Source organism: Oncorhynchus masou, chromosome 1 (assembly GCF_036934945.1).
Source record: "Oncorhynchus masou masou isolate Uvic2021 chromosome 1, UVic_Omas_1.1, whole genome shotgun sequence".
Classification (NCBI taxonomy): Eukaryota; Metazoa; Chordata; class Actinopteri; order Salmoniformes; family Salmonidae; genus Oncorhynchus; species Oncorhynchus masou.
In genome coordinates, this window is record NC_088212.1 from 4,779,587 (window position 1) to 4,790,496 (window position 10,910).

The following is a 10,910-nucleotide window of genomic DNA, read 5'->3' on the forward strand; positions in this document are numbered from 1 at the left end:
CGCTAGTAAAACCAAATGCATGCTTTTCAACCGATCGCTGCCTGCACCCGCATGCCCGACGAGCATCACCACCCTGGATGGTTCCGACCTTGAATATGTGGACACCTATAAGTACCTAGGTGTCTGGCTAGACTGTAAACTCTCCTTCCAGACTCATTTCAAACATCTCCAATCGAAAATCAAATCAAGAGTCGGCTTTCTATTCCGCAACAAAGCCTCCTTCATAGCCTCCAACACTCTACTCAGCAAACTGGATGCAGTTTATCACAGTGCCATCCGTTTTGTCACTAAAGCACCTTATACCACCCACCACTGCGACTTGTATGCTCTAGTCGACTGGCCCTTGCTTCATATTCGTCGCCAGACCCACTGGCTCCAGGTCATCTACAAGTCCATGCTAGGTAAAGCTCCGCCTTATCTCAGTTCACTGGTCATGATGGCAACACCCATCCGTAGCACGCGCTCCAGCAGGTGTATCTCACTGATCATCCCTAAAGCCAACACCTCATTTGGCCGCCTTTCGTTCCAGTACTCTGCTGCCTGTGACTGGAACGAATTGCAAAAATCACTGAAGTTGGAGACTTTTATCTCCCTCACCAACTTCAAACATGTGCTATCTGAACAGCTAACCGATCGCTGCAGCTGTTCATAGTCTATTGGTAAATAACCCACCCATTTTCACCTACCTCATCCCCACACTGTTTTTATTTATTTACTTTTCTGCTCTTTTGCACACCAGTATCTCTACCTGTACATGACCATCTGATCATTTATCACTCCAGTGCTGATCTGCAAAATTGTAATTATTCACCTACCTCCTCATGCCTTTTGACACAATGTATATAGACTCGCCTTTTTTGTACTGTGTTATTGACTTGTTAATTGTTTACTCCATGTGTAACTCTGTGTTGTCTGTTCACACTGCTAAGCTTTATCTTGGCCAGGTCGCAGTTGCAAATGAAAACTTGTTCTCAACTAGCCTACCTGGTTAAATAAAGGTGAAAAAAAAAGATTTTTTTTTTTTAAAAAGGCCACACTGCAGACACATTTATAAAAGACCACACTGCAGACACATTTATAAAAGACCACACTGCAGACAAATTTATAAAAGACCACACTGCAGACACATTTATAAAAGACCACACTGCAGACGCATTTAAAAAAGACCACACTGCAGACGCATTTATAAAAAACCACACTGCAGACACATTTAAAAAAGACCACACTGCAGACACATTTAAAAAAGACCACACTGCAGACACATTTAAAAAAGACCACACTGCAGACACATTTAAAAAAGACCACACTGCAGACACATTTAAAAAAGACCACACTGCAGACACATTTTAAAAAGACCACACTGCAGACGCATTTATAAAAGACCACACTGCAGACGCATTTATAAAAGACCACACTGCAGACACATTTAAAAAAGACCACACTGCAGACACATTTAAAAAAGACCACACTGCAGACGCATTTATAAAAGACCACACTGCAGACACATTCATAAAAGATCACACTGCAGACGCATTTATAAAAGACCACACTGCAGACACATTTTAAAAAGACCACACTGCAGACACATTTAAAAAAGACCACACTGCAGACGCATTTATAAAAGACCACACTGCAGACACATTTATAAAAGACCACACTGCAGACACATTTAAAAAAGACCACACTGCAGACGCATTTATAAAAGACCACACTGCAGACACATTCATAAAAGATCACACTGCAGACGCATTTATAAAAGACCACACTGCAGACACATTTTAAAAAGACCACACTGCAGACACATTTAAAAAAGACCACACTGCAGACGCATTTATAAAAGACCACACTGCAGACACATTTATAAAAGACCACACTGCAGACACATTCATAAAAGACCACACTGCAGACACATAGAGTACATTCAACACATCTATCGGCCAATCGACTTTGGCCGAGATTCAATCCGGGCCGCGCTATAGCACAGGACCCTAGATGACAGTGTATCTTTTTAAAAGGTATTTTCCCTGACGTTCGCAGAGATCCCATCTATGGTAAAACCCTGTGCATGTCGGCTTAATCTTCAATGAGTGTTATAGTGCTTATAACGCGGATTGCATTGAAGGCTGGGTTTAAACATCCTGGGTTTAAACATCCTTCAAACAGTGCATAACTAGCGACAATACTTAGAGCTGGACAGCTGTCCTGGTTCCATCACTGCAGACAGACAGACAGACAGACAGACAGACAGACAGACAGACAGACAGACGTGCAGGCGGGCGGACGGATGGACAGACAGACAGACAGACAGACAGACAGACAGACAGACAGACAGACAGGCGTGCAGGCGGGCAGGCGGGCGGACGGACAGACAGAGAGACAGACAGACAGACAGACAGACAGACAGACAGACAGACAGGCGTGCAGGCGGGCAGGCGGACGGATGGACAGACAGAGAGACAGACAGACAGACAGACAGACAGACAGACAGACAGGCGTGCAGGCGGGCAGGCGGACGGATGGACAGACAGAGAGACAGACAGACAGACAGACAGACAGACAGACAGACAGACAGACAGACAGACAGACAGACAGACAGACAGACAGACAGACAGGCGTGCAGGCGGGCAGGCGGACGGACGGACAGACAGACACGGCCTCGTAAAATGTCTTCCTCCTGAGATTTATTACTGTCATTTCTTTTACTAAACAAGGCTCAGGGGATTCCGGTGTTCTGAGTCTAGAATCATTCATTAGAATTCCTTGTGAGACTGAGAATTAGAATTCCCCCCCAACAAGGCTTAAAGTCTAATATGGGGGTGTTTCAGTAGAGATAATAGATCTTCATTGTGTGTGTGTGTGTAATATATTTAGGCTCAGTCTAATATGCTCCTTGAATAGGCTCAAAGTCTAATATTGGGGTCTTTCACTAGAGCTAATTAAGCATTGTGTGTGTGCGTGTGCGTGTGTGTGTGTGTCTGTGTGTAATATATTTATGCTCAGTCTAATATGGTGATCCTTGAATAGATCTGATCGTTGATGGTCAGAATTAACCAGCCAGGATTTGAACCTGGGTTTGTTAAATCTCTCTCTCTCTCTCTCTCTCTCTCTCTCTCTCTCTCTCTCTCTCTCTCTCTCTCTCTCTCTCTCTCTCTCTCTCTCTCTCTCTCTCTCTCTCTCTCTCTCTCTCTTTCCTCTCTTCTCCACAGTCTCGAAGTCAGCCCCATCTAGGCCTGAGGCACGCCTCCAAGCAGCGGGTACGTAACATTCTGACTTTACAGTAAACATATTTTGTTGTTGTTGTAGACTCTGCAGTTTCTCTGCCGCTAGTCTCCCTGTTGCAGAGCAGTCACCTTTCATACGCAGGACATGTTGAAGAGTCGAGCAGTCCAGAAGAACCGGTAAACACCCACTGGTGAGCCAGGCTCCAGGCTCCAGCCAATCAGAATGATTTCTCCCCACAAAAGGGCTTTATTACAGACATAAATACTCCTCTGTTCCATCAGTTGTCTGGTTAGCTGGTCTCTGTTTTATCAGTTGTCTGGGTGGCTGGTCTCTGTTCCATCAGTTGTCTGGGTGGCTGGTCTCTGTTCCATCAGTTGTCTGGTTAGCTGGTCTCTGTTTTATCAGTTGTCTGGGTGGCTGGTCTCTGTTTCATCAGTTGTCTGGGTGGCTGGTCTCTGTTTTATCAGTTGTTTGGGTGGCTGGTCTCTGTTTTATCAGTTGTCTGGGTGGCTGGTCTCTGTTTTATCAGTTGTCTGGGTGGCTGGTCTCTGTTTTATCAGTTGTCTGGGTGGCTGGTCTCTGTTTTATCAGTTGTCTGGGTGGCTGGTCTCTGTTTCATCAGTTGTCCAGGTGGCTGGTCTCTGTTTCATCAGTTGTCTGGGTGGCTGGTCTCTGTTTCATCAGTTGTCTGGGTGGCTGGTCTCTGTTCCATCAGTTTTCTGGGTGGCTGGTCTCTGTTTTATCAGTTGTCTGGGTGGCTGGTCTCTGTTCCATCAGTTTTCTGGGTGGCTGGTCTCTGTTTTATCAGTTGTCTGGGTGGCTGGTCTCTGTTTCATCAGTTGTCTGGGTGGCTGGTCTCTGTTTCATCAGTTGTCTGGGTGGCTGGTCTCTGTTTTATCAGTTTTCTGGGTGGCTGGTCTCTGTTTCATCAGTTGTCCAGGTGGCTGGTCTCTGTTTTATCAGTTGTCTGGGTGGCTGGTCTCTGTTCCATCAGTTTTCTGGGTGGCTGGTCTCTGTTTTATCAGTTGTCTGGGTGGCTGGTCTCTGTTTTATCAGTTATCTGAGTGGTCTCGATTTTATCAGTTGTCTGGGTGGCTGGTCTCTGTTTTATCAGTTGTCTGGGTGGCTGGTCTCTGTTTTATCAGTTGTCCAGGTGGCTGGTCTCTGTTTATCAGTTGTCCAGGTGGCTGGTCTCTGTTCCATCAGTTGTCTGGGTGGCTGGTCTCTGTTTTATCAGTTGTCTGGGTGGCTGGTCTCTGTTTTATCAGTTGTCTGGGTGTCTGGTCTCTGTTTTATCAGTTGTCTGGGTGGCTGGTCTCTGTTTTATCAGTTGTCTGGGTGGCTGGTCTCTGTTTTATCAGTTGTCTGGGTGGCTGGTCTCTGTTCCATCAGTTGTCTGGGTGGCTGGTCTCTGTTCCATCAGTTGTCTGGGTGGCTGGTCTCTGTTCCATCAGTTGTCTGGGTGGCTGGTCTCTGTTCCATCAGTTGTCTGGGTGGCTGGTCTCTGTTCCATCAGTTTTCTGGGTGACTGGTCTCTCTTTTATCAGTTGTCTGGGTGTCTGGTCTCTGTTCCATCAGTTTTCTGGGTGACTGGTCTCTCTTTTATCAGTTGTCCAGGTGGCTGGTCTCTGTTCCATCAGTTTTCTGGGTGACTGGTCTCTCTTTTATCAGTTGTCTGGGTGGCTGGTCTCTGTTCCGTCAGTTGTCTGGTTGGCTGGTCTCTGTTCCATCAGTTGTCTGGGTGGCTGGTCTCTGTTCCATCAGATGTCTGGGTGGCTGGTCTCTGTTTTATCATTTGTCTGGGTGTCTGGTCTCTGTTTTATCAGTTGTCTGGGTGGCTGGTCTCTGTTTTATCAGTTGTCTGGGTGTCTGGTCTCTGTTTTATCAGATGTCTGGGTGGCTGGTCTCTGTTTTATCATTTGTCTGGGTGTCTGGTCTCTGTTTTATCAGTTGTCTGGGTGGCTGGTCTCTGTTCCATCAGTTGTCCAGGTGGCTGGTCTCTGTTTCATCAGTTGTCTGGGTGGCTGGTCTCTGTTCCATCAGTTGTCTGGGTGGCTGGTCTCTGTTTTATCAGTTGTCTGGGTTGCTGGTCTCTGTTTTATCATTTTTCTGGGTGGCTGGTCTCTGTTCCATCAGTTGTCTGGGTGGCTGGTCTCTGTTTTATCAGTTGTCCAGGTGGCTGGTCTCTGTTTATCAGTTGTCCAGGTGGCTGGTCTCTGTTCCATCAGTTGTCTGGGTGGCTGGTCTCTGTTTTATCAGTTGTCTGGGTGGCTGGTCTCTGTTTTATCAGTTGTCTGGGTGTCTGGTCTCTGTTTTATCAGTTGTCTGGGTGGCTGGTCTCTGTTCCATCAGTTGTCTGGGTGGCTGGTCTCTGTTCCATCAGTTGTCTGGGTGGCTGGTCTCTGTTTTATCAGTTGTCCAGGTGGCTGGTCTCTGTTTTATCAGTTGTCTGGGTGGCTGGTCTCTGTTCCATCAGTTGTCTGGGTGGCTGGTCTCTGTTCCATCAGTTGTCTGGGTGGCTGGTCTCTGTTCCATCAGTTGTCTGGGTGGCTGGTCTCTGTTCCATCAGTTTTCTGGGTGACTGGTCTCTCTTTTATCAGTTGTCTGGGTGGCTGGTCTCTGTTTTATCAGTTGTCCAGGTGGCTGGTCTCTGTTTTATCAGTTGTCCAGGTGGCTGGTCTCTGTTCCATCAGTTGTCTGGGTGGCTGGTCTCTGTTTTATCAGTTGTCTGGGTGGCTGGTCTCTGTTTTATCAGTTGTCCAGGTGGCTGGTCTCTGTTTTATCAGTTGTCTGGGTGGCTGGTCTCTGTTCCATCAGTTGTCTGGGTGGCTGGTCTCTGTTTTATCAGTTGTCTGGTTAGCTGGTCTCTGTTTTATCAGTTGTCTGGGTGGCTGGTCTCTGTTTTATCAGTTGTCTGGGTGGCTGGTCTCTGTTTTATCAGTTGTCTGGGTGGCTGGTCTCTGTTTTATCAGTTGTCTGGGTGGCTGGTCTCTGTTTTATCAGTTGTCTGGGTGGCTGGTCTCTGTTCCATCAGTTGTCTGGGTGGCTGGTCTCTGTTCCATCAGTTGTCTGGGTGGCTGGTCTCTGTTCCATCAGTTTTCTGGGTGACTGGTCTCTCTTTTATCAGTTGTCTGGGTGTCTGGTCTCTGTTCCATCAGTTTTCTGGGTGACTGGTCTCTCTTTTATCAGTTGTCCAGGTGGCTGGTCTCTGTTCCATCAGTTTTCTGGGTGACTGGTCTCTGTTTCATCAGTTGTCTGGGTGGCTGGTCTCTGTTTTATCAGTTGTCTGGTTGGCTGGTCTCTGTTCCATCAGTTGTCTGGGTGGCTGGTCTCTGTTCCATCAGATGTCTGGGTGGCTGGTCTCTGTTTTATCATTTGTCTGGGTGTCTGGTCTCTGTTTTATCAGTTGTCTGGGTGGCTGGTCTCTGTTTTATCAGTTGTCTGGGTGTCTGGTCTCTGTTTTATCAGATGTCTGGGTGGCTGGTCTCTGTTTTATCATTTGTCTGGGTGTCTGGTCTCTGTTTTATCAGTTGTCTGGGTGGCTGGTCTCTGTTCCATCAGTTGTCCAGGTGGCTGGTCTCTGTTTCATCAGTTGTCTGGGTGGCTGGTCTCTGTTCCATCAGTTGTCTGGGTGGCTGGTCTCTGTTTTATCAGTTGTCTGGGTTGCTGGTCTCTGTTTTATCATTTTTCTGGGTGGCTGGTCTCTGTTCCATCAGTTGTCTGGGTGGCTGGTCTCTGTTTTATCTGTTGTCTGGGTGGCTGGTCTCTGTTTTATCAGTTGTCTGGGTGGCTGGTCTCTGTTTTATCTGTTGTCTGGGTGGCTGGTCTCTGTTCCATCAGTTGTCTGGGTGGCTGGTCTCTGTTCCATCAGTTGTCTGGTTGGCTGGTCTCTGTTTCATCAGTTGTCTGGGTGGCTGGTCTCTGTTCCATCAGTTGTCTGGGTGGCTAGTCTCTGTTTTATGAGCTGTCTGGGTGCCTGGTCTCTGTTTTATCAGTTGTCTGGGTGGCTGGTCTCTGTTTTATCAGTTGTCTGGGTGGCTGGTCTCTGTTTTATCAGTTGTCTGGGTGGCTGGTCTCTGTTTATCAGTTTTCTGGGTGGCTGGTCTCTGTTTTATCAGTTGTCTGGGTGGCTGGTCTCTGTTCCATCAGTTTTCTGGGTGGCTGGTCTCTGTTTTATCAGTTGTCTGTGTGGCTGGTCTCTGTTTTATCAGTTGTCTGGGTGGCTGGTCTCTGTTTTATCAGTTTTCTTGGTGGCTGGTCTCTGTTTTATCAGTTGTCTGGGTGGCTGGTCTCTGTTTTATCAGTTTTCTGGGTGGCTGGTCTCTGTTTTATCAGTTTTCTGGGTGGCTGGTCTCTGTTTTATCAGTTGTCTGGGTGGCCGGTCTCTGTTTTATCAGTTGTCCAGGTGGCTGGTCTCTGTTTTATCAGTTTTCTGGGTGGCTGGTCTCTGTTTTATCAGTTGTCTGGGTGGCTGGTCTCTGTTTTATCAGTTGTCTGGGTGGCTGGTATCTGTTTTATCAGTTGTCTGGGTGGCTGGTCTCTGTTTTATCAGTTGTCTGGGTGGCTGGTCTCTGTTTTATCAGTTTTCTGGGTGGCTGGTCTCTGTTTTATCAGTTGTCTGGGTGGCTGGTCTCTGTTTTATCAGTTGTCTGGGTGGCTGGTCTCTGTTTTATCAGTTGTCCAGGTGGCTGGTCTCTGTTTTATCAGTTGTCCAGGTGGCTGGTCTCTGTTTTATCAGTTGTCTGGGTGGCTGGTCTCTGTTTTATCAGTTGTCCAGGTGGCTGGTCTCTGTTTTATCAGTTGTCCAGGTGGCTGGTCTCTGTTTTATCAGTTGTCTGGGTGGCTGGTCTCTGTTTTATCAGTTGTCTGGGTGGCTGGTCTCTGTTCCATCAGTTGTCTGGGTGGCTGGTCTCTGTTTCATCAGTTGTTTGGGTGGCTGGTCTCTGTTTTATCAGTTTTCTGGGTGGCTGGTCTCTGTTTTATCAGTTGTCTGGGTGTCTGGTCTCTGTTTTATCAGTTGTCTGAGTGGCTGGTCTCTGTTTTATCAGTTGTCTGGGTGGCTGGTCTCTGTTTTATCAGTTGTCTGGGTGGCTGGTCTCTGTTTTATCAGTTGTCCAGGTGGCTGGTCTCTGTTTTATCAGTTGTCCAGGTGGCTGGTCTCTGTTTTATCAGTTGTCTGGGTGGCTGGTCTCTGTTTTATCAGTTGTCCAGGTGGCTGGTCTCTGTTTTATCAGTTGTCCAGGTGGCTGGTCTCTGTTTTATCAGTTGTCTGGGTGGCTGGTCTCTGTTTTATCAGTTGTCTGGGTGGCTGGTCTCTGTTTTATCAGTTGTCTGGGTGGGTGGTCTCTGTTCCATCAGTTGTCTGGGTGGCTGGTCTCTGTTCCATCAGATGTCTGGGTGGCTGGTCTCTGTTTTATCAGTTGTCGGGGTGGGTGGTCTCTGTTCCATCAGTTGTCTGGGTGGCTGGTCTCTGTTCCATCAGTTGTCTGGGTGGCTAGTCTCTGTTTTATGAGCTGTCTGGGTGCCTGGTCTCTGTTTTATCAGTTGTCTGGGTGGCTGGTCTCTGTTTTATCAGTTGTCTGGGTGGCTGGTCTCTGTTTTATCAGTTGTCTGGGTGGCTGGTCTCTGTTTATCAGTTTTCTGGGTGGCTGGTCTCTGTTTTATCAGTTGTCTGGGTGGCTGGTCTCTGTTCCATCAGTTTTCTGGGTGGCTGGTCTCTGTTTTATCAGTTGTCTGTGTGGCTGGTCTCTGTTTTATCAGTTGTCTGGGTGGCTGGTCTCTGTTTTATCAGTTTTCTTGGTGGCTGGTCTCTGTTTTATCAGTTGTCTGGGTGGCTGGTCTCTGTTTTATCAGTTTTCTGGGTGGCTGGTCTCTGTTTTATCAGTTTTCTGGGTGGCTGGTCTCTGTTTTATCAGTTGTCTGGGTGGCCGGTCTCTGTTTTATCAGTTGTCCAGGTGGCTGGTCTCTGTTTTATCAGTTTTCTGGGTGGCTGGTCTCTGTTTTATCAGTTGTCTGGGTGGCTGGTCTCTGTTTTATCAGTTGTCTGGGTGGCTGGTATCTGTTTTATCAGTTGTCTGGGTGGCTGGTCTCTGTTTTATCAGTTGTCTGGGTGGCTGGTCTCTGTTTTATCAGTTTTCTGGGTGGCTGGTCTCTGTTTTATCAGTTGTCTGGGTGGCTGGTCTCTGTTTTATCAGTTGTCTGGGTGGCTGGTCTCTGTTTTATCAGTTGTCCAGGTGGCTGGTCTCTGTTTTATCAGTTGTCCAGGTGGCTGGTCTCTGTTTTATCAGTTGTCTGGGTGGCTGGTCTCTGTTTTATCAGTTGTCCAGGTGGCTGGTCTCTGTTTTATCAGTTGTCCAGGTGGCTGGTCTCTGTTTTATCAGTTGTCTGGGTGGCTGGTCTCTGTTTTATCAGTTGTCTGGGTGGCTGGTCTCTGTTCCATCAGTTGTCTGGGTGGCTGGTCTCTGTTTCATCAGTTGTTTGGGTGGCTGGTCTCTGTTTTATCAGTTTTCTGGGTGGCTGGTCTCTGTTTTATCAGTTGTCTGGGTGTCTGGTCTCTGTTTTATCAGTTGTCTGAGTGGCTGGTCTCTGTTTTATCAGTTGTCTGGGTGGCTGGTCTCTGTTTTATCCGTTGTCTGGGTGGCTGGTCTCTGTTTTATCAGTTGTCTGGGTGGCTGGTCTCTGTTTCATCAGTTGTCTGGGTGGCTGGTCTCTGTTTTATCAGTTGTCTGGGTGGCTGGTCTCTGTTTTATCAGTTGTCTGGGTGGCTGGTCTCTGTTTCATCAGCTATCTGGGTGGCTGGTCTCTGTTTATCAGTTGTCTGGGTGGCTGGTCTCTGTTCCATCAGTTGTCTGGGTGGCTGGTCTCTGTTTTATCAGTTGTCTGGGTGGCTGGTCTCTGTTTTATCAGTTGTCTGGGTGGCTGGTCTCTGTTCCATCAGTTGTCTGGGTGGCTGGTCTCTGTTTCATCAGTTGTTTGGGTGGCTGGTCTCTGTTTTATCAGTTTTCTGGGTGGCTGGTCTCTGTTTTATCAGTTGTCTGGGTGTCTGGTCTCTGTTTTATCAGTTGTCTGGGTGGCTGGTCTCTGTTCCATCAGTTGTCTGGGTGGCTGGTCTCTGTTTTATCAGTTTTCTGGGTGGCTGGTCTCTGTTTTATCAGTTGTCTGGGTGTCTGGTCTCTGTTTTATCAGTTGTCTGAGTGGCTGGTCTCTGTTTTATCAGTTGTCTGGGTGGCTGGTCTCTGTTTTATCCGTTGTCTGGGTGGCTGGTCTCTGTTTTATCAGTTGTCTGGGTGTCTGGTCTCTGTTTTATCAGTTTTCTGGGTGGCTGGTCTCTGTTTTATCAGTTGTCTGGGTGGCTGGTCTCTGTTTTATCAGTTGTCTGGGTGGCTGGTCTCTGTTTTATCAGTTGTCCAGGTGGCTGGTCTCTGTTTTATCAGTTGTCCAGGTGGCTGGTCTCTGTTTTATCAGTTGTCTGGGTGGCTGGTCTCTGTTTTATCAGTTGTCCAGGTGGCTGGTCTCTGTTTTATCAGTTGTCCAGGTGGCTGGTCTCTGTTTTATCAGTTGTCTGGGTGGCTGGTCTCTGTTTTATCAGTTGTCTGGGTGGCTGGTCTCTGTTTTATCAGTTGTCTGGGTGGGTGGTCTCTGTTCCATCAGTTGTCTGGGTGGCTGGTCTCTGTTCCATCAGATGTCTG